The 22,635-nt window shown below is 41.4% G+C and overlaps 1 protein-coding gene across 1 annotated transcript in view; it reads right to left on the bottom strand.

Moving 5' to 3' along the window:
• The window catches only part of LIN54 (lin-54 DREAM MuvB core complex component), a gene marked incomplete at both ends in the record, with an annotated part of 71,473 nt that extends 57,158 nt beyond the window's left edge, over positions 1 to 14,315 (bottom strand). The window contains one exon of the mRNA XM_084233230.1: positions 14,179 to 14,315. The remainder of the gene's footprint in view (positions 1 to 14,178) is intronic.
• Between the last annotated feature and the right edge of the window lie 8,320 nt (positions 14,316 to 22,635).

Genomic DNA, 22,635 nt, shown 5'->3' with positions numbered 1-22,635 from the left:
GTAATAAATGTGGAAAAAAATGAATAAATTACTAGGTTTCAAAACAGAGTTAAAGGAGAAAAGAATTATTCAGAAAGAACACAAATGACAATCAGTTTTATTGATGTATCATTGAATGTAGGATATTACCAATGCTTATTTGGAATCTGAAAGTTATAAGAGCAAACATTCCCATTCTCCATGTCTCAATCTAAAAGTACACTGCATAAAAAAAAATATAATAAAATAAAATAAAATAAAAGTACACTGCATTCAGGTAACACTAAGTCACAGGGAACTCCTTTTCAAAGACTACCCATTCAATCTTTTTCATCTTTGACACATCTGGTCATCTTATTTCTTCCCAGTTTATGTTTTCTTTCCCATTGATAGACTAAAAACTGCTGATTCACACAAGAAATAAAGAGTTAACATTAGTGTTTATTGGGAAGTACCTTCAAACCTCTAATGAGTTAGGGACTACTATGAGAGTACTGCGCCATTTAAAAAAACTATTAAATACTTCAAATGAATTTGTTATAGGAATTTATAGAGTAATCCATCTCAGCAACTGCAAATCATATGGCTTATTTCATCCAAACTTCATACTAAAGAAACCTTTATTTTTAAGAAGATTCTCAAATCCTCCTCAGCCATTTAAAATGTCAAAAAGGAAACCATTTAAGAGGTGTACAGTCAGCCCCCATAAAGAAAAAAGAAATCATAATGACAATAAAGCAGATTCCGAACAAATCAGAACTATGATGCTTTTAGCCAAAGGTGATGCAGAACCTCCAATAAAGGAGTATCATTATCTTCACATATTAAAGAGAGTACATCATGTTTATGACCGACTACATAGCAATAACTTACTTGCCCAGAGAACATCAAAGATCCGTAGTAACCTAAATAGAAATTCTTTCTTTCCTTCCCTTTTTTAAAACATAAAAATGTAATACCCACTCTGAAACTAAGAGTAACAGACATGAGTAGAAAATTATACTTGTTAGCACTGACAACTACTAATACTGCCAAAATTAATTACCATTGTTGAGTGCTTACTATGTACTAGTGATGACATAATTTTATTTATCCCAACAACTCTGAGGCAGTATTATTATCATGCTCGTTTTACAGATAGGGAAACAATTTCCTGCAATCACATAACTGTGACATAGAAGTTAGACAGCATAAATAGTGGAGCCAGAACTCAAACTCAATAAATACATTATGACACCAAGGTTCATAATTTTAATCACAAAACTATATTGCCTAAAAATTTTGCCACTTATGTTTAAATGGAGAAAAGTATACTCCCTTATAGTCAAAACCCTGCCCAAAAATCCCACCCTATATAACCAGTGATCTCAGCAGATCACTATAGTTTTATTTTTTTGTCCATTCTAGAACTTCAACATAAATAAAACCACATATTATGTACTCATGACATAAAGGAATATATACTATAAACATTTTTTCTTTCAGCACATTTGTGCAAATTTATCTTTATTTTTGAACTTACTATTAACTTTGTCCCATTTATTACTGAGTAATATTCCACTCTACCAATCTACCACAATTTGTTTATACATTCATTCGTAGATGGACATTTAGGTTGTTTCCAGTTTGGGACTATTATCAATAGTTTCCAGTTCCACATTTGAGATTGCCATGAACATTCAAATTCAAGTTCTTTATAGACACATATTTTCATTTCTTTTGAATAAAAACCTAGAAGGGAATTTGCTAGGTCATAAGGTTAAGTGTATTTTTAATTTTGCACGAACCTGCCAAACTATTTCCCAAATTGGCTGAACCATTTTATACACCCACCAGCAATGTGAGAGTTCCAGCTGCTCCACAGCCTCACCAACAATTGGCATTGTCAGTCTTTTTAATTTTAGCCATTCTTGTGGGTGTGAAGTGATAGCTTATTGTGGTTTTTAATTTGCAATTCCCAGATAACTAATGATGTTGAACATCTTTTCATATATGCATTATCTATTGGTATATCTTCTTTTGAAAAGTTCCTGTTAAGGTCTTGCCATTTTCAAAAAATATTGAGTTCTATCTTTTTATTCATTTGAACGAGTTCTTTACATATATTACAAAATCATCAATGACAATAACTTGCAATTGAAGTTATTTGGGGACTCCAAAGTACCTCTTTATAGGTGGCTCTTCCTGATCAGAATAATCCCTTCTGGCACTTTATGGGCATTTACAATGCAGAAGTGTAAAACATCAACACCAATTATAACTGTAGCAATGGAAGCCACAAGAATATACAACAAAGGGCCCCACCCACAATGTCATATTAATGTCTCTTCCCTACTGAAACCCTTGCCCAAGTCCTATTGATGGAATCCCAACACTCCATTCCCCTCAGAACAAAACAGAAAATGACCTAGTTGCCAGCATCCAATCCATTCATAAAAGTTTGACTCTCTCTTCTCTCTGAAGTTACCCCAGCATATTTACACACATACTTATGGCCTTTGGTCTCCCTTAAGGACAAGCAGACCTCATCCAATCCCCTTTCATTTTTCTCCTTAAAGTACTAGCTAAACTCAAGGCGTAGGAGGAGGAGTATTCAGACAAGGGAGGGCCAAATTATGTACTTACTTTCAGTTTCAAGAACCCACACTTGCAGCTCAACTAATAAACATCGAATGCTTTCAATCTATCCATAGCTTTATATCCTCATGTCTGCAGAACACCATTTTTCTCAGCTCTGGGAAATCCCTGACTAAGCAGTTACAGCCACACTGCCATTCAGCTAGAGCCATGGAATTGAGCCTACACAACAACCCAAGCACCATTTGGGCAACCTTTCTGTTCAATGCCTAAATATTAATTTAAAAGGTAGAACACTGAAGGATTGTTACCCGAGTCCCCCTACCCTTGCCCACAGCTTGAGTGAGAACATTTGCTACCAGATGCCGGAGAATCTTTTCATATCCCCTGGTCCACAAGGCCCTCATCCTTCCTCTTTCAGAAAGAGGTCAGTATCAGCATTCCATCCCCATGGGCTTAACTGTGGAAAACTGTCAGGAGCCTCAGATTTTAGACCTTCCTTGCAAGCTAACAAAGTAAATAACTTGTTACTGTTTCACAGATACTAGCAGACAATTCAGTAGTCCTAGTCAGAGAGGCAGGACTTACTACTCACAGCACAGCAATGAACAAAAGCACCATGTGAGTATCAGTTCTCCCATGCCCCCAAGTATCACAGCGCAGATATGGAAACATTGTATATGCAGGAGGCTTGCATCACAATTGAGAAATGTGAGTTTAGGAAATGGAAATCATTTTTTTTTTTTTTTGTATAGAGGCATGCTTTATTTATTTGTTTGCTGGTCTGTTTGTTTGTTTTGTTTATACAAGCACTGGGTACAGTCAGAAGCGCGGGAGGGTGAGAGAATTCACCAGAGCCAGAGCAGGGAGCAGAGCAGGCAGAAGGACCGAAGTACACTGCTGAGGGGAGCAGCGGGCGGCAGGAGAGGTCTGCGCGCCATGTGGGACCCTCCTCTGGTGGCCGGGGAGCAGCCGGGGATCGAACCGGCGCCGCAGAGGCCGCGGGCAGCTTCGCAACCCAGCGCTCAACCGCTGCGCCACCGGGGAGGCCCCAGAGGGAGATATCTTTATTACACCGGACAATAAGCAAATCTTCCCTTTGCTATAGCTGGATTAATATCTCTATCATTCAAGGCTGTATACTATACAAACATCCTGGAAAAGATCATTTAAAAGGACTGTCATTTTCTCACTTGTAAGAGGTGCGGAAATGAAAGACCCATGGAGAACTGTCTCCTTTATTTATATATTTTAAGAGTACAGGTCTTACACATATTTTGTGAAATTATCCCTAAGAGTTTTGTTTTTTGATGCAGTGTAAATTTTCTTTTCCCATCTTCCAATGGTGTGCGGTTAATATTAGAAATACAACTGATTTTTTAAATTTTTCCCATGTATCTACAATCTAGTCAAATTCACTTATTAATGCTAGTATTTTTTCATGTAGATTTTTTAGGATTATCTATAGACAATTGTATGTCTTTTGTTTCTTCCTTTCCAATCTGTATGTCTTTTGTTCCTTTTCTCTATCTTCTTATACTGGCTAGAGCCTCCAGTAAAACGTGAAATAAAAGTAGTGAAAGCAGATAATTTTCCTTGTTTCCAATTTTACCCACTAGCTGTAGGTTTTTCATAAACTTTCTTTTTTTTTTTTTTTTTTTTTTTTTAGAGGCATGTTTTTCTTTATTTATTTGTTTGCTTGTTTGTTTGTTTTGTTTATACATGCACTGGGCACAGTCAGAAGCACAGGAGGGTGAGAGAATCCACCAGAGCCAGAGCGAGGGGCAGAGCAGGCAGAAGGACCGAAGTACACTGCTGAGGGGAGCAGCGGGCGGCAGGAGAGGTCTGCGTGCCATGTGGGACCCTCCTCCGGTGGCCGGGGAGCAGCCGGGGATCGAACTGGCGCCGCAGAGGCCGCGGGCAGCTTCGCAACCCAGCGCTCTACCGCTGCGCCACCGGGGAGGCCCTCATAAACTTTCTTAACCAAGTTGAGGAAGCTTGCTGATATTCCCAGTTTATGTAGTTGGTTTCTTTCTTTCAATTATAAATGACTATTTAATTCTGTCACAATATATGCTTTTCCTACAACTATTGAGGTCATTTGGTTTTCCTTTTTTAATTTGCAAATTACATTGATTTTTTTTAACTAGGCCAATTTTGCATTTCTGAAATTAATCTCACTCAGTCATAATAATGTATTATACTTTGTATATATTGCTGAATTCTATTTGCTAATACTTTGTTAAACATTTCTTTCTGTCTACACTCATCAGGGATATTGGTCTGGAGTTTTTATTTTTCTTGTAGTAACTGACTGGGGCTAATGCTAGCCTAATTAAGTGGGTTGACCAATTTTCCTGCCTTTTCAATTCTAGGGAAAAGTTGCCTTACAATTGTTACTATTTCCTCCTGTATGCACCAGTAAAGCCATCTAGACATAATGCTTCCGTGTAGGAAGGGTTTTGACTATAAATTCAATTTCTTTAATAGATGTAGGGTTATTCTGGTTATCTCTTTCTTCTTGAGTGATCTCTAATATTTGATAGCTTGTGCCTTTCAAGAAATTTGTCTATTTCCTCTAAGATGCCAAGTTTATTAACACAAAATTACATTAACATTCTTCTACTGTCTATAAAAATGTCCTTTCTTCAGTTCTCATTTTGGTAATTTTGGCTCAATCTTGCTGGAGATTTATCAGTTTTTATCGATCTTTTCAAAGAATATTTTGGCTTCAATGATTTTCTTAATTGTTTATCCATTTTTTTAATTTAACTGATTGTTATCTTTATCTCATTTCTTCTACCTACTTTAGACTTAATTTGTTCTATTTCTAGAAGCTTAAGATGAAAGCATAGGTCAGGGTTCATAAAACTATATCCCATAGACCAAATTAGGCCCATGGAGTATTGCTTTTAGCTGTGACTAGGCTTTTACATTTTTAAATAGTTGGATACATACAACACACACACAGATGACAGATGTACATGGTCTTTTGAAGCCTAAAATATGTCATCTGGGCCTTTATTGAAACTGTCAATACTTGGTTTAGATCATAGATTTTAAACCTTATTTTCTAAAATAAGCATTTATAGCGATATTTAAAATTTCGTGCAATGCTACTTTATTTGCATCCTATTAATTTTAATGTGTCTTTATTATCATTCAATTCAAATGTTTTCTAAAATCGTTGTGATTTCACCTTTGACACATGGCAAATAAAAGAGTGTCTTAAATAACCTCCCTAGTGGCGCAAGGGGTTTAAGACGTAACCTATGAAGCAATTCACAGCCACTGCAGCAAGAGTTCGACCCCCAGCCAGAGAGCTACCCACGTGGCACAGCAGACCTCTCCTGTCTTCCCACTGCTCCCCTCAGCAGTGTATTTCAGTCAATCTGCCTGTTCTGTTTCCCACTCTGTCTCTGGTGAGTCCTCTCACCTCCCAGCATCTCTGGCCTGTACCTCACCTCTTGTATACATAATAAATCTTTTTTTAAAAAGTGTATTATTTAATTTCCAAATGTGGGGATTTTCTGTTGTAGTATTATTGATTTCTAATTTACTACTATTATTGTCAGAGAATGTAATAGTCTCTACATCTCCCCTATTTCAAATAGTCTCTGTTTGAAATTAAGAGACTTGTTTATGGCTCAGTATACGGTCTATCTTGGTGAACACTGCATAGCCACCGAAAACTGTGCATTCTGTAGGTGCTGAGAGTAGTGTTCTATAAGAGCCATTCAGGTCATCTTGTTTGACAGTGCCATTCAGATCTTCTATATTCTTACTTTTTCGTCTTCTACTAATTACTTAGAAAGTTGTTTAAAACCCCCCAAATATGATCGTGGACCTCTCTATTTCTCCTCTTCTGTGTTATTTTGGCCTCATATATTTTGAAGCTATGTTACTAGGAAGAACATGATTTTGATTTGTCCTATTGAAACAGAGTAAGAATTACAGGAATAAGAGTCTCTTTTTGAACTCAGAGTAAAGTTTAATCTACTAACAAGAAAAGGTCTGATTGGCTTGGGCAGTTTCTGTGCAGGGTAAGTCTCTGCAGAGTTCTGCAGTCAGCATACTTCATAAGCCTATAAGTACTTTTCGGTTAGACATCATATCTGTTTCAATCAGGGTCACATGTAGAGCGTGGTGGTCTATGTTGAGAGAAACTCTCAAAAGGAACTTGTGGGCACAGCAGGAAAGGGTTTGGTCATCTATTTAACATGAATCATCACTCTAATTTTATCCCTTAGGAATGGAAGTTATGCACTGACACATGCTACCTCATCCTCAGTGTGTTGAGGACCACTCCAAGGAAAAGAGAAGATCTGCACAAGCCATCGGGACTAAGGAGTTGTAGCTCACCTCATCTGCATGAGTGGTTTACCTGTCAAGGTATGTTAGGAAAAGAATACAGAACATACAGTGTTCTTCATGCCCTCAATATCTTTTGCTCTTTTGAAGCAAAGTTCTAAAGAAATAGCTGCAAAACTGAAAACAAATATGTTGAGCTCTTCCCTCTCACAGGTGAACATGATTGAACGTTTTAAGTTAAATGAGAGTTAAAGATTCACTCATTTCAAAAAGTCTAATGAGGCCTCCCTGGTGGTGCAGTGGTTAGTCTCAGCACTATCAAGCCATCGTCAGCCATTGGGGCATGAGTTCAATCCCCAGTCAGGAAGCTAACCCACATGGCACAGAAGACCTCTACTATCTCACCCACTGCTCCCCTGAGCAGTGTATTTCAGTGGCGCCACGTGTTCTGCTCCCCACTCTGTCTCGGTAAATCCTCTCACCCCCTGCACCTTTGCCCTATACCCCAGTTCTTGTATGCATAAATAAAAATAAACCTTTAAGAAAGTCTGATGATTTCTAAATTTGTCTCAATTGTATTATGCTTATAAGATCTACTTAAAATGTCTCCTCTCCACTGTTCTAGGCATTTTATCACATTACCCTGCTATTTCCATCACAGCATCTACCACAATCATAAAGTATCATTGTTTAATGTAGCACCCCCCCACCACTTCTGTCATCATCACCACTGCATCTCCTATTCCCAGTACTTAGAACAGAGTTTGCAAATAATAACCTCTCGATACAAACCTGAAGAATGAATAAATTAATCATAAAGAAGGGGTATCAGCTAAAACTCTAGCATCAATGACACTGGGCTTTGAAAGACATCTTTGGTTTGTGTATTGAATAGGACAGCTTACATAGTTACCTGAGACTCCACAATGCTTCAAATAAAATAACAAACTAATACCATCATAAGGCACTCCAGCAAACATAAGAAACTCCATTTTCAAATAGGATTTTGCTCAGATTTAGCTGTTAACCTCTGTCATTTCATTCCATCTTAAAATCTACATGGTTCTCTTAGGGTTTTTTTTAACAAGCTGATGATTTTATCACTCACTTCATTAATATTTATTGCTTCCCAACTTTGTAAAGGGCATTATGGGAAATTAACCAAACCTTGTCCGGACAACCTAGAAATCAACAGAAGAGTGAAATGATCACAGCTGTACTTTGGGAGGATTAGCTTCATCTCAGTATTTCATTGGACTGGAGGCAGGAAGGTCAGTTAGAAGGCTGTTAACAGCAATTAGTTCAAGACAGAAATAAATGGTCTAATTTAGGATAGCAACAATTAAATGATTTATTTATTTATGCATAATACAATATGTGATATGTTCAGACAGAATATCTCAGTGTTTAAGAATTATACTTTTGTATTCTAGAGTTCCCCACCACCACTAACTGGTAAGCTATGACATTTGGATTTTAGCTTTGATTTCTAAAATCAAACAACTCAAAAACAGTAACTTGAGAAACTACATTTCTCAACTGGGATCAGTAGACTGTAAGCCATGAGTTCTGAGAAGGATATGGAAAGTCTGTTATCATTTAAAAAATACATTTTTAAAAGTATATTCTGGATTATATGGCTACCACACCACAATCAATGACACTAAACAGGGTGGGCTAAAGAGAGAGGTACAGAGGTCTCATAGGGTAACTGATATAGTTATGCCAAATGAAAGTCAATTGACCTAATCTGTGACTTAAGAAGGAAAGCTTTACAGTATTCAAGCACAGAAAAGTGATGTAGGAACTGAGTTATCACAGGATTTACAGTATATAGAAAATTGCATGCCTTGTTGAGACATATGATACTAAATTCACTACACAAAGATTTCATTTCCGCAACACAACATCATCCATCACCCTAAATTTAAGTTACTTTGAAATACAGTTTTTGTCTTTATTTGTAGTTTTATCTACATTTCACTTACACTTTTGTCTATATTACATTTACAAATTGATTTTTGGTTTATATTTGCATAAAAGCAATAAGCATAAGGAACATATTTATATACAACTAAAATTAAATAATGTAATAAAACAAAATTAGTTAAGCTAATTTGGTATTTACAATATTTTTTCCCTTTAAAGGGGGACAATAGATTATTCATGTTAAGATGAGCATGATGGGAAAAACATGAGAATTCAAATCAGAAAGATACATTTCCATGCTTATCATGTAATCCCAAGCAATAATCTAAGCCTCAGTGTATGGAAGGGTTATTGTGAAGATGGTTATGTGGTACACTAGTGACTCAAACGAAAATCTGTTATACATCATCACTCAGATCACACCTTCACTTTGTCCTCTTCCAACTGCATTCAAGATTTTCCAAAATCTCCAAAGCTTGAAGTTTATTACATTATTTTTATCTGCATCTCTTCTAAGCTACAACACACCTTACATAAAAGTCTTAGAATTTATTTCCCTTGGGCCTCCCTGGTGGCACAAGTGGTTAAGTACTGCACTATGAAGCAATCCACAGCCTCTGTAGCATGAGTTCAATCCCCAGCTGGCCAGGGAGAAACCCACATGGCGCAGCAGACCTTTCCTGTCTCACCCGCTGCTCCCCTCAGCAATGTATTTTGTCGGTCTGTCTGTTCTGTTCCCCACTTTGTCTCTGGTGGATGCTCTCAACTCTGGCCTGTACCCCAGCTCTTGTATGCATAAATAAATAAATCTTAAAAAAAAATTATTTCCCTTCAGTGCATCTCTGAGGCTGTCACTCTCCCACACAAAAGTTTTCTGCAACTCTCAAGGCCCTACCAAACCTACCCATTTCAAAATTACCTACAGGGATTCTTAAACTTAAATTTCCTAAGGAAATGCTATTAGGTATCCCCTATCACTAGCACAGTATGTAGGCACCAATTGTAATGTTTTAAAATAGTAAAATCTATGATGTCACACCCTCCCAAAAAGGATGCCAGGCTATCTCCAGCGGCATAACTCTTCCTTCATATCTAACTCTAATTTTAATTCTAATTATTAATAGACAATTTCTAATCACAACAATTGAAAACTAGCCTTTAAAAACAAAATCACAGGCCTCTCTGGTGACGCTAGGCGTTAAGCACTGTTCTAAGAAGCAATCCGCAGCCTTTGCAGCAGGAGTTCGATCCCAGGACAGCCTGGGAGAAACCCCTGCACAGCAGACCTCTCCTGTCTCACCCCCTGCTCTCCTCAGCAGTGTATTTCAGTCAGTCAGTCTGCCTGTTCTGCTTCCCATTCTGTCTCTGGTGAATCCTCTCACCCCTTGCATCTCTGGCCTGTACCCTAGCTCTTGTATGCATAAATAAATCAATCTTGGAAAAAAAAAAAAAAAAGAGTACCAGATCTTGAAAAAAAATCACAAGACAACAACCCTCTGTGATTAAAAAAGAAAGAAAATCAATGAAAAATTCATCTTAAACTCTTTATATTAATTATTTTAAAAATTCTTTCTTACTACTAATTTAGCAGCTGATTGTAACTGGCCAAATAACTGCAACATAAAAGGCTATTAAAAAATCAAATTTCTACTAGACAATACAAAATCAGCCAATTTTTTAAGAAAAGCTTTTTAACTAACCTGAATATTATAATTTTTCAAAAAAAATCTTTGGTCCCTTTTTCTTCTACTGAGTGAAAGCCAAATGCCCAAGCTATACATATACATAAAAGTATTTTGCCTATGAAAAAAATACATAATGTATGATGTAATATGACACAGTATGACATCATCTCTTTGTAAGAAACTAGGAGAAGAAAAATTACTGCTAATCATGAACATTATTACCAGTGGGCATTTCTTAAATATGCACATCTCTGTTCGCTCTCATACTCTGTGTCACCAACCCAAACTTCCTCTACTAATGCAAGGGGGAAAAGTCCCAAATTAATGTATAAAAATTTCATTCCATATAACTTTTCAGTAACACTACAGCTATGTGCAGAGAGACAGAACTCAGGAATCTGCAGCACAATCTAAAACATACACAGATCTTTAGGTAAAGTCACAAAATTAAATATGGCTGTCATAAGGTCAATCAATCCAGTTCTTCAGTTCTTCAAACAATCTAAAACATACACAGATCTTTAGGTAAAGTCACAAAATTAAATATGGCTGTCATAAGGTCAATCAATCCAGTTCTTCAGTTCTTCAAACAAAGAGCTAACAAGACTAGTATTTAGAATAAGACAGTCCCTCAATCCATCTTTACCAACTTAATGTACTCACATCAAACATATGAGGAAACCATCATAACTTCCTTCTTAACAATGAGGGTAAAACTTGTAACCAAAATAGTGCTCCCAGATTGTATTTCACTAGGATTATAAAATCTACTGCAAAACCTTTCATAACTTTATAGTCTGGATGCATGTAATCCGTGGGGGGGTGGCGGGGGCGGGTGTTTAGGAAGCGGAGGTGGCAGAGGAGGAAGATATATCGATATCCATAGATACAGATATCTGTAACATGCCTGACAGTTTCTTAATTGTTATTTGCCAAATGGCAAGGGTCACTTGTCCGCATGACAGTCACAAAAGAAAAAGACAACATTTTTAATTGTTACAAAACTGGTTCATATGCTCAAAAAATGTGAGCATCCACACCCCAACAAGTTACAGACTAGGATCAGAGACCCGGAGCTTAAATGCTAAAAAAAAAACCGTCAATGCCCTGCCTCCCTAAAGAAACACCCAACCCCACAAACTGCGGAACATCACCAACTCAACACCCACCGGGGTGGATGTCTAAACACTGTATCAGGAAATCATGGTAAGTGCTGGCGGTTCCTCTAGGCCTCAGCAGCAGCCTTGGGTGTAAGAGCAAACTCGATTCCTCTTCACTCTCAAAGAATAATGTTGCTGTCATTACGAAGCTACTGATTCTTCGCACTCGGGACTAGTCATTCCTTGAGCCACCACGCAATTCGCCCCCCTTCCCACCCCCACTGCCGAAAAGACATCTCAAGACAGAGAAGCCCTCGGGTACCCCCTTCTGCTCTACCTCCGGCGGCTGCCGCTTTCTCCTCCCTCCGGCTCCGAGGTGGGGGCTCCAGCCGGTCCCGGGCAATCCCAAGCCCGGGAGGTGCCTGTTTTGCCCGCGCACGGTCTGCCCAGTCGCCTCCTTTCCCAGTTCGCCCAAACTGGCGCGCTACAGGGGCCCCGCGGGCCGAGGAGGGAGCCGGGGCGCTGCCGCCGCCTCTGGTATGTCAGGGGCCGGGATTGTATTTCGAAAGATCCGCCATTTTCACCTCGTCATCACCATCACAGCTCAGCAGCTTCCCCGACAGCCCGAGCCCCGGCCGCCGCCGCCGCCGCCAGTCACCTCCCCCTTCCCCCCCACGGCCCTCCTCCCGCCCGCCCCGGCGCGCACACCCACAGCCCCGGCGCCCGCCCGCCCCGCCAACCTTCAAACGCAGGGGAGAGACAAACGCGCACCCAGCCCGCGCCGAGACCTTTCACCCCACAACAAAAAATGGTGCTTCTGCGGGTCCGGCCGCAAAGCGAAAGGAAGTCTCGCTACCTGCGGGGTCCCCGGCGCGGCGTATTTTTGTTTTGAAAAGCAAAAGCCATGAGGAAGGTGGCATAAGGACAATAAAGGAGCCAAACGCTTTCATTTTCGGGAAAGCAGCTGAAGAGAGATTTGTTCGCTGTGCCCACTACAGGCATGGTCAAGACCTTTAATGTCATCCGCCAACTCTGACGTTGTCCTCCGCCGCCAGCACTGCTCTGACAGGACGAGCCATTCCCCAAAGCACCTCTGACCTCTCGGACATGTTTGTAAATTACAGGCGCTGATCCTCCTGCAGAGGCTGTGGTCAAACATATGGTCTTTAACATAAAGTTCGGAACTATTTTTCTCGCCACTTAATTTCATCTGATCATTTCTGTCCATCAACACTGACACTTCCAATTTATCAATGGTTTAAAATGTCAAAGAGCCATTAGATTTAAAAGGGACTGATACTATTCGTGAAAGACCAATTTCCAAAATACAGAAAATATTCCTCTAAGTCCAAATTCTTCGCCAAACGTTTTTAGGATCTAAGTCAACACATTAAAAAAAAAAATTCACTACTGATAGATTTGCCCAATACAGAGAAAATAAACAGCTTGCTTTTAGAAAAAGACCCTAAAGTTATCCATCCACCCATCAGTACTTCTCAACATGCAGCTTAATAACTAAAAGAGAACCTAAGTAATATTAATTATCTAAGAAATAACAACAACAACAACAAAAAACCCGTAAGCCTCAAGGCTTCTGAGACCAGAATTTTTAAAATGAAGTCGGCTACTTTATCTCATCTCCGAAATATTTGATAATTATCCATTCAAACGCTCCATTCTATCCTGCCATTCAACCACAGCAGGAGCTCGCAAAGCCTCATCTGAAAAGAGCAAACTGAATTACAAGCAGGGTCACTTACTGCTGTCCAAAAAGTTAGTGTGAGAAGAGTGAGGCAGAGCTGAAAAAGCGACTTCCCAGCCTTACCTTGCTTGACGGACAACTTCATCTAAAATCAGTAGGTTCAGGCTCAAACGAGCGCTCGCCAGCTCCCACCCAATCCCCTCGCCGCCGGCTCTAGGCGCAGCCTGCCAGTGGCCGGGAGGACCCTGTCCTCATCTGTAAACTTTATTTCCCCACCGCCAGCCCCGTCCCCCCGCACTCGGCCTCGTATTTACCGTTGCTGGGCCAAGCTAAGCCCCAGCCCGCTCCCTTCCCCCGTGCACCTCGGGAACATTATGACATTTGGCTGGTGGGCTTCGCGCGGAAAACGGACACACAGGAAGACGACACCATACAAAGGGGCGTAGGAAGAACGGGGCGGCGGGCAGCAGGGAAAGGAGGGGCTGGTACAAAGTGACACAGCAGCAAAACCGGTTCCCAGAAACCCGGGGCCGACGCGGCCGGGTTCTCGGGCCGAGCAGGGTGCGTGTCACCAGCAGCCTCGGAGCCGCCCTCTCGCCGGCCGGGAAGGGCGCGCTGCCGGCCGAGCGCCCGCCTGGCGGGTGACAGCCGCCCTCCGGGGTGCGGGCGGGAAGGGGCCGCGCCCGGGGGATCCCCCCGCCCCCTGCGGCCCAGGGCTGGGGCGCGCCGGCCCCCAGCCGGCAGGTTCCCGCTCTCGGCCGCGACCCACCAGTCCCGGCCCCGGGAGGGGGAGTCCGGCGCCCGCCGCCTGCGCCACCACCCGCAGCGGGAGCCGGCGTCCCCTTCCCGCCCGCCCGCCCGCAAGGATGCCTCCACCCCGGGGATTGACACTCACCAAAGTCGGCGGCGCCGCCGCCTTCTCCTCGCGCCGCGCTCCCTGGGCTCCCAGCAGCCGCGGCGGCGGCGGCGCCTCCGAGACACAGACCCGGGTTTGTTCAAAATCACGCGCCCAGCGCCATTCCACCGCCGCATCCCATAATACGCCGGGCCCTCCCCGCCCGCGCGCCCCTCTCAGCCCGCCCCTCCACTCCGCCGGCCCCGCCCCTCGGCCGCCTTCCTTAGCCCCGCCCCTTCCGTGCCTGCTCGCCCCGCCCCTTGGCAACCCAGTCGGCGTCATTCCGCAGGGCGCGGGGAGCGCGCTCCCGCCCACGTGACCCTGACCGCGCGGTGTCAGAGCAGTCGCTGGGAACGTTCCATCAGGCCGAGGCTGGAGGGGAGAGCCAGGTCGCGTCGGCTGCATCTTCTAGCTTTCCTTGTTAGGAAGTCGGTGCTGTCGTTACGATTTCCTGGGTGCTGCTGCTGTGTAATGTGCTCGCATGAGAAGGTGATCGATATTCACAAATGCCAAAGGTCGTCGGGTTGGGGGCACTAATTTTTCAGGGTCGCTGAAAAGCCCCCGTGTCAGACCACGCAGAGTTAAACTTATTTTGAAAGGGACTTTTTTGCAGTATGTAGCTAAGACTAACAGAGTCAAAACTCTTTGTATTTAGTCATCTCTTCCTTTTATTTTCTCACTGTCCTTTGTTTTAAAAACAAGAAAAAGATATATAAATATGGAGTGGGATGAACAGGTACTGAGTAATAATTCAGTTAATAACTGTTCCATGTAAGACAAGAACTATACGAACAATAGAAAATACGAAAATTATATGCGATACAGGCTATGAATTGCTAATGGAGCACAGAGGACATACAACAACGTGAAAGACTGTAGCCAGGGAACCTAAATGGACATAGCACTTTGAGATCAGGCAGTTCCGGCTCTAAATTCTAGCACCTCCACTTATAAGTGTGTACTAATTTATCAGGTTTCTTCTCCCATCTGCAAATTAAGAAAGACAAACCTTCCTGGGATATTGAAGGTTAAATGCAGTTAGGGTATCAGGCAGCTACATAGTCCCTGCCTCAAATGTTAGTTCTGTTCTGCCATAATCAACACCACCCCATACCTCCCACCTCGAACTTGTGAAATTAATGTATAGAAATCCTATTCAAGTGAGATCTGGCCGCTTTAAGAAAGTTCCCGCACTTGCTCATTCAGCAAACTACAAGACCCAGCATGCCTTGCATCTCCAGTAGGAAGTAAGTTTTCTTCCCACCCCTCAACCCCAGCAGAAGGAAGGACTTGCCTTTTTGCCCCTCTAAAAGGTAGCTAAGGGGATGCAGCCTTTTGTTCTGGAGAAGTACATATGTGTTCAGCATGAGATTGCACTTTCTATATTGCCATTTTGCCATTTTCTGTTTTGGAACAAACCCTTTTGTTTGGTGATATAACAGGTTGCATTTTGTTTTGTTTTGTTTTGTTTTGTTTTGTTTTGTTTTGTTTTGTTGTCCACAAACTGAATGGTTAGTATTTAGCAAGGCCACTGAAATTAGCAAGCTCTTAAAAATCTTAAAAGGAGGATCAGGATGTCAAATTCTCACGGTTAATGATGGGTGGCAGTATAAGGCACCTTAGGAACGAAGAAGGGAATGAGATGGGGTACCTAACCCCAGCTGGATTATAGGGAAACTAGCCAATAAAAGAGAGGCATTTTCCAAAAGACTAGAATAACGCTAATACCAAAGGGGTGCTTTCTCACTATGACTTTGATACCGAACCAAAATGTGTATTAATATATCAAATCCGGTAGTGTCATAATAGACTTCATACCATGACAAAGTATGGATTATTCCAAGAGTGGTGAATTACTAACATTAAGAAATCTGTGTGTGATTTATTACATTAAAGGAGAAAAGTCAAATGGGATGCATTTGGGATGCAATGTGCAATATTCAGCCATTCAATACATTTTATTTATTTATGCATACAAGAACAGGGGTGAAGGCTGGAAGTGTGGGAGGTGAGAGTATTCACCAGAGAATAAGTGGGGAGCAGAACAGGTGGATCAACAGAAATACACTGATTAGGGGAGCAGAGGGCGAGACAGGAGAGGTCTGCTGTGCCATCTGGGTTAGCTCCCTGGCCAGGTATGGAACCCTGGCGGCAGCGGTGACAGAGTAATAGCACTGAGACTCCTACACCACGAGGGAGGTCCCTTTAATAACTTTTATTTTAGTAACCTAGGTGTAAAAGAATATTTCCTTAAGTGGATCAAGATAATCATCATCAGAAAAAAAACAGTAACAATATACATTAGAGTGAAATGTCTAAAGCATTCACTGACAGGACACAATAAGGAAGTAAGACCGCAATATCTAACAGTCTCAGGATGCCCTAGGTAAATGCAATTAAATAAGAAAAAAGGAGGTTGAAATACTGAATAGAAGCAACTTTATTCGAATAATCACAAGAGCTCAGTGTTGTGGTTATTTGTTTAGTCTTTGAAACTGGATTGCCTGGGATGAAACTCATGCTGCAGTGGCTGCTGATAGCTTCACAGTGCTGAGACTTAACCCATTGTGCCACCAGGGAGGCCCTCCACTGTGTGTTTATAGTAGGGGATGCAAGGCATGGTGGTTCTGCAGTTTTCTGTTAACACATGTGGAAGCTTTCTCCAACCTCATATAAATAGGGTTTCTGTGGGCCTCCCTGGTGGCAGGGGTTAAAGATAGCGCTATCAAACTATTGCCAGCCATTGCAGCATGAGTTCCATCCCCAGCCAGGCAGGTTACCCACATGGCATAGCAGACCTCTCCTGTCTCACCTGCTGCTCCCCTCAGCAGTGTATTTCAGTCAGTCTGCCTGTTTGTTCCCCACTGTCTCTGGTGAATCCTCTCACCCCCCACCCCACACCTATGGCCTGTCCCCCAGTTCTTATGTGCATAAATAAATAAATATTTTTTTAATTTTTTAAAAAACATAATCTTTTATTTTTTCAAATAGTGTTTTAGCTCCTAAGAACCACTGCTATTCAAATATCTGTATTACAAAGAGACTGAATATTTTTTATTTGTATGGTTGTTATTTCTCATTAATTAGAAACATTTATTCAGCAAATATATATTATTCAGCAAATATATATATCCAGCTTATCATCTGCTGGATCCCAAGTACTATGCAAGGCATTAGAAATAAAGTGGCAAACAAGATGGAGCTGCTCTAGCCAATAGAACTTTCCCTTATAATGGTCGAACTATTCTATTTCTACACTATCCAGTACAGTAACTACTGGACATGTGGTTATCAAGCAACTGAATGTAATGAGTGTGGCTAAAGAACAGACTTTTTTTTTCATTTTTTGTCATTAATTTAAATTTCAATAGCCATGTGGACAACACAGTTCTAGAGTAAGCAACAGACAAGAAGCAAGTTGGGAAAATGACAGCTTTTAAAATAAATAAAGGGGATTTTGAGGAATATATGAATACAAGAAAATGAGAGGACACTGGAGAAAATGAGAGGCATGAATTGAGTAGAACTATCAACAGACAAATATAACAGGTTTCTGGGTACCTATTACGGGCCAGGTATACTGCTAAATACAAAGTATAGAATATAGTTAATAAAATTTTCTTAAAATAGGTTAGTTTCCAAAAGATCATTCAAAAGTTCCTTTGATTGTGAGTCTGTGTGTCATTAGTTCAATATGTTCCTATATACGCAACCAACATGTATAAATCTATATAAATACAATTACCCTCTTATATCTTTTTATTATCATGTAACCCTTATAATTGATCCCAAAACCCCTATCAACAATTTCAAACCCCAAAATGTTTTCAAAACTGAAAGATGAAAGTTAATGCAAGGGCCTCCCTGGTGGCGCAAGGGGTTAAGCACCACATATGAAGGAGTCCGCAGCTTCTGCAGCATAAGTTTGATCCCCAGGCAGCCAGGGAGCAACCCATATGGCGAAGCAGACCTCTCCTGTCTCACCTGCTGCTCCCCTCAGCAGTGTATTTCAGTCAGTCTGCCTGTTCTGTTCCCCATTCTGTCTCTGGTGGATCTTCTCACCCCCTACATCTCTGGCCTGTATCCCAGCTCTTGTATGCATAAATAAATAAATCTTTTTAAAAAAAGTTTATGACAAGCTCGTTTAACAGGCAAACCTAAACATAGAGCTTCCATATGATCCAGCAATTCCACTCCTAGGTATTTACCCAAAGGACACAGAAACATCAATTCCAAAGAACACCTGCACCCCTATGTTTATAGCAGCACTATTTACAAGAGCTAAGCTATGGAAACAACCCAAATGCCCAAAAATAGATGACTGGATCAAGAAGATGTGGTACATATATACCATGGAATATTACTCAGCATTCAAAAAAGATAAACACATGCAATTTGCAGCAACATGGATGGTGCTGGAAGGGATCATGCTCAGCGAAATAAGCCAGAAAGAAAAAGAAAAATACTGGATGGTCTCACTCATAGCAGGAATCTAGAAAACTTAAATAAGGGACCAGGAAAATGAATAACTATAAGAAAGTGAAAATCAAAATCAACAAAAAACTATGAACCAGAGACACTCTATGGGGGGTAGGGTGTGGGAGGGGAGGGATTGGGGTCAAAATAAGGGGGTTGCAATTGTATGGGGAATATAAAAATAAAATTTATTATAAAAAAAAAACAGGCAAACCTGGCCCAATATGAGGTATTAATATTCCTTATATCATTTAGTTTAAAAATGTATATATGTCAGAGCAGAAATATGAAAGTGTTTGATTGCTGGGTTTGATTATGGTCAAGACAGTTGGAAGGAACTTTCTGGGATATGAGAATGTTTTGATGTGGATTGTGGTGGTAGTTGCATCAGTGTATACTATGGCCTAAACTCACTGGGTACTCTTAAAATGAATTTGTGCTAGGGCCTCCCTGGTGGCATAGGGGTTAAGTCTCAGTGGTATCACCTCTATAGCCTGAGCTCCATCCTGGGCCAGGGAGCCAACCTACATATGGCGCAACAGACCTTTCCTGTCTCACCCGCTGCTCCCCTTAGCAGTGTATTTCAGTAAATCTGCATTTCTGCTCCCCATTCTGTCTTTTTTTTTAAAAAGATTTATTTATTTCTGCATACAAGAGCTGGGGTACAGGCCAGAGATGCAGGGGGTGAGAGGACTCACCAGAGACAGAGTGGGGAACAGAACAGGCAGACTGACTAAAATACTCTGCTGAGGGGAGCAGCGGGTGAGACAGGAGAGGTCTGCTGCGCCATGCGGGTTTCTCCCTGGCCGGCCAGGGATAGACCTCATGCTGCAGAGGCTTTGTATTGCTTCATAGTGTAGTGCTTAAACCCATGCACCACCAGGGATGCCTGACCCCCACTCTGTCTTTGGTGCATCTCTCACCACCACCCATCCCAGCACCTCAGGCCTTCACCCCAGTTCATCTATGCAAAAGTAAATGAATTTTTTTAAAATGTTAGAAAATGAATCAGTTTTAAGGAGAAAAAATAGTTTTTTAAATTGTGCCTACTATTTTCTAAATCCAAAATATCCTCAACCACCAAAGCTTTTTTGTACCAAAGGTTTCTAATAGATCAGTATCACATTGAATATACCCCACATTTTTTCATTGATGGTACAGGGTGTGATTGGTAATGTTGAACCACCTAAAAAAAAAGGCAGGCAGAGTTCTTTTAGTTTTCCTCTGGCAATAATATTTCTTTGCCTCTGTAATGGTTGTTTTTGCTCTCACTAAAGGTTAGAAGTAGAGGCTTCTCTATAATGTACTTTACTGGCTAGGGAGGTAACCATCCCTTGTGTCTAAGAGAGATTTCGCTTGCAAGAAGTGAATATGGGCAATAACTGCCATTCTGAGAAAAGGCATGTCTTGAGACAGGATGTGGGCATTGGAAAGAAGGGCTTTCACTACAGGCGGGAAGTGTTTCCCCTCTCTCAGTTTTGCTCATTTGCAAATGAGCCCACATGCCAAATGCAGCCCAAAGGCTGGTTTTGTGCAGCCCATAAGAAGACATCTGTCCTTGGAGAGACTAGAAACTAAGCAGTGTTAGTTTTGGGGAGTTTGGGGATTTTTTTAATTTTATTTATTTTTGTGTAAAACTGGGGTGTAGGCCAGGGTTGTGGGGGCTGGTGTAGGGTTGAGAAGATTCACCAGAAACAGATTGGGGAGCAGAACAGGTGGATCTACTGAAATAAACTGCTGAGGAGAGCAACAGGCAAAACAGGAGAAGTGTGGTGCGCCATGTGGGTCACCCCCCTGGCCAGGCATGGAACTCAGGCCATCGAGGTGAATCTTAACCCCTCGGCCACCAGGGAGGCACCTAGTTTTGTTTTTTTGTTTTGAATTACAAAACACCTTAAAATTCTTCATGGCTTATAATCACAAGCATTTCTTTTTCTCATACCCTGGCTGAGTTTAACTCTCTAGGCTGGACTTAGCAAGGACAGGTTGGAACCCAGGCTCAGAAGGGTTCCCATTTGTTGCATAGATCTTAATTCTGTGGTCTGGGATCAAAGGGCATTAGCAATCTGGTTGCATGCTTGTTGCTCTTCTACGGCATCACAGGAACACTACCGGAATGAACAGAAACAGTACTATGTTTAAAGCTACCCTTCCTCCTCAACCAACTGGCATACCATCACTTCTGCTCATATATCATTGGCCAAAACAATCCATATGGCCAACCCCAACCTCGATGAAGTGGAGGAATATATTATTTCTACGTAGTGAGAGATAACAATGGTGAAAGGGGGTAGATGCATAATTCTATTACAGGGAGGAACTAAAAAATTATCAGTAATGATCTAAACTGCCAAGAGATAACTATGAAGACTCCTTGCACACAAACCTGAACATGGTATAATATCCACAACACATTCCCTTTCTTTAACATAAGCAAATGACTTCAGTCTTTATAAACTGATATACCTACACAGCATTAATTTCTTTTTTTTTAAGATTTATTAATTTTTGTGTCTAAAAACTGGGCTGTAGACCAGAGGTGTGGGGGATGAGAGGATTCACCAGAGACAGAGTAGGGAGCAGAACCAGCATATCTACTGAAATACACTGCTGAGGGGAGCAGTGGGAGAAACAGGAGGGGTCTGCTGGGCCATGTGGGTTGCTCCCTGATGTGGGATGGAACTCAGGCTCTAGAAGTGATAGCACTGAGACTTAACCCCTAGGCCGCCAGAGAAGCCCCACAGCATTAACTTCTTCATTCCAATCAAACTACTGTTTTTTGTTTTTCCAGTATAAAATGGTCACTGGTCTGGAGCCCGAGAACTCAAAAAATTAACCAGAAAGGTATTTGCTACATAGTTGTAATTTATTATCAATAGTAACTAAGCTACTTCCATCTCAAGGCAGAGAAAACCCAAGTAAAAATGGCCTATGTATCTCAGAACTACCTTTATCTCTTATAAAATAAATATTAATAGTATACAGACTGGTTTTTCCAGAATAATTTAACAGAAAAAAGATGTCATCAGTCACCAGTTCATTCTTCCTTTCTATGCAGCTTTCTCAAGGCTTTGTCTGTTCGTGGGCTTCCTGTGGTTGTCACCTAGAACCATAAGTATACTACACACAACACAGACAACAGCTCCAGAGGGAGAATATTTCTCCCATGCCCTCTTTTTACCAGCAGATTAAACTTGTATCCCAGAAGACTTCCCATCCTGATACACTCACTACAGCTGGACCATAAGTATCTTCTTAAACAATTCACTATCAAGAAGGATGGAAATGCCACAAATGACTTAGACCGGCAGTAAACAAACTAAAGCTCACAGACCAAATCCTACAGATGACCCGTTTTTGTTCAGCCTACAAGCTGAGAATGTTTTTGTTTGTAAATTTTTTTAAAAGAGTTTTATTTATTTATGCATACAAAAACTGGGGTACATGCCAGAGGTAGAGGGTGAGAGCATTCACCAGAGACAGAGTGGATACGGAATAGGCCGACTGACTAAAATACACTGCTGAGGGGAGCAATGGGGAAGACAAGAGAGGTCTGCTGCGCCATGCGGCCCGGCTGGGGATGGAACTCCTGCAGTGGCTGCTGATAGCCTCACAGTGCTGAGACTTAACCCCTTGCACCATCAGGGAGGCCCCCCAAATGCATTTAATACACCTAAATACTGAGCAGGATAGCTTAGCCTCATCCACCATAAATGTACTCAGAATACTTTATTAACTTACAGTTGGCAAAATCATCTAACACAGAGTCTATTTTATAAAAGTGTTGAGTACCTCATGTGCTTAATTAACACCATACAGATGGATGTTTTGTAGACATGATGGGATGTGAAAACACAAAACACAATATCCCAAAAACACTAGCAACACAATACCTGCAGAACATAGGTTGTTTACTCTCCTGATTGATACTGCCTAGTGTCAGGAGACAGAATGAAGTAAAAATTGACACCTGCTCGGCAT

Source organism: Talpa europaea, assembly GCF_964194135.1.
Source record: "Talpa europaea genome assembly, chromosome: 5".
Taxonomy (NCBI): domain Eukaryota; kingdom Metazoa; phylum Chordata; class Mammalia; order Eulipotyphla; family Talpidae; genus Talpa; species Talpa europaea.
The sequence above is the reverse complement of the archived record's forward strand: the minus strand, read 5'-3'. Positions and strand labels throughout refer to the sequence as shown.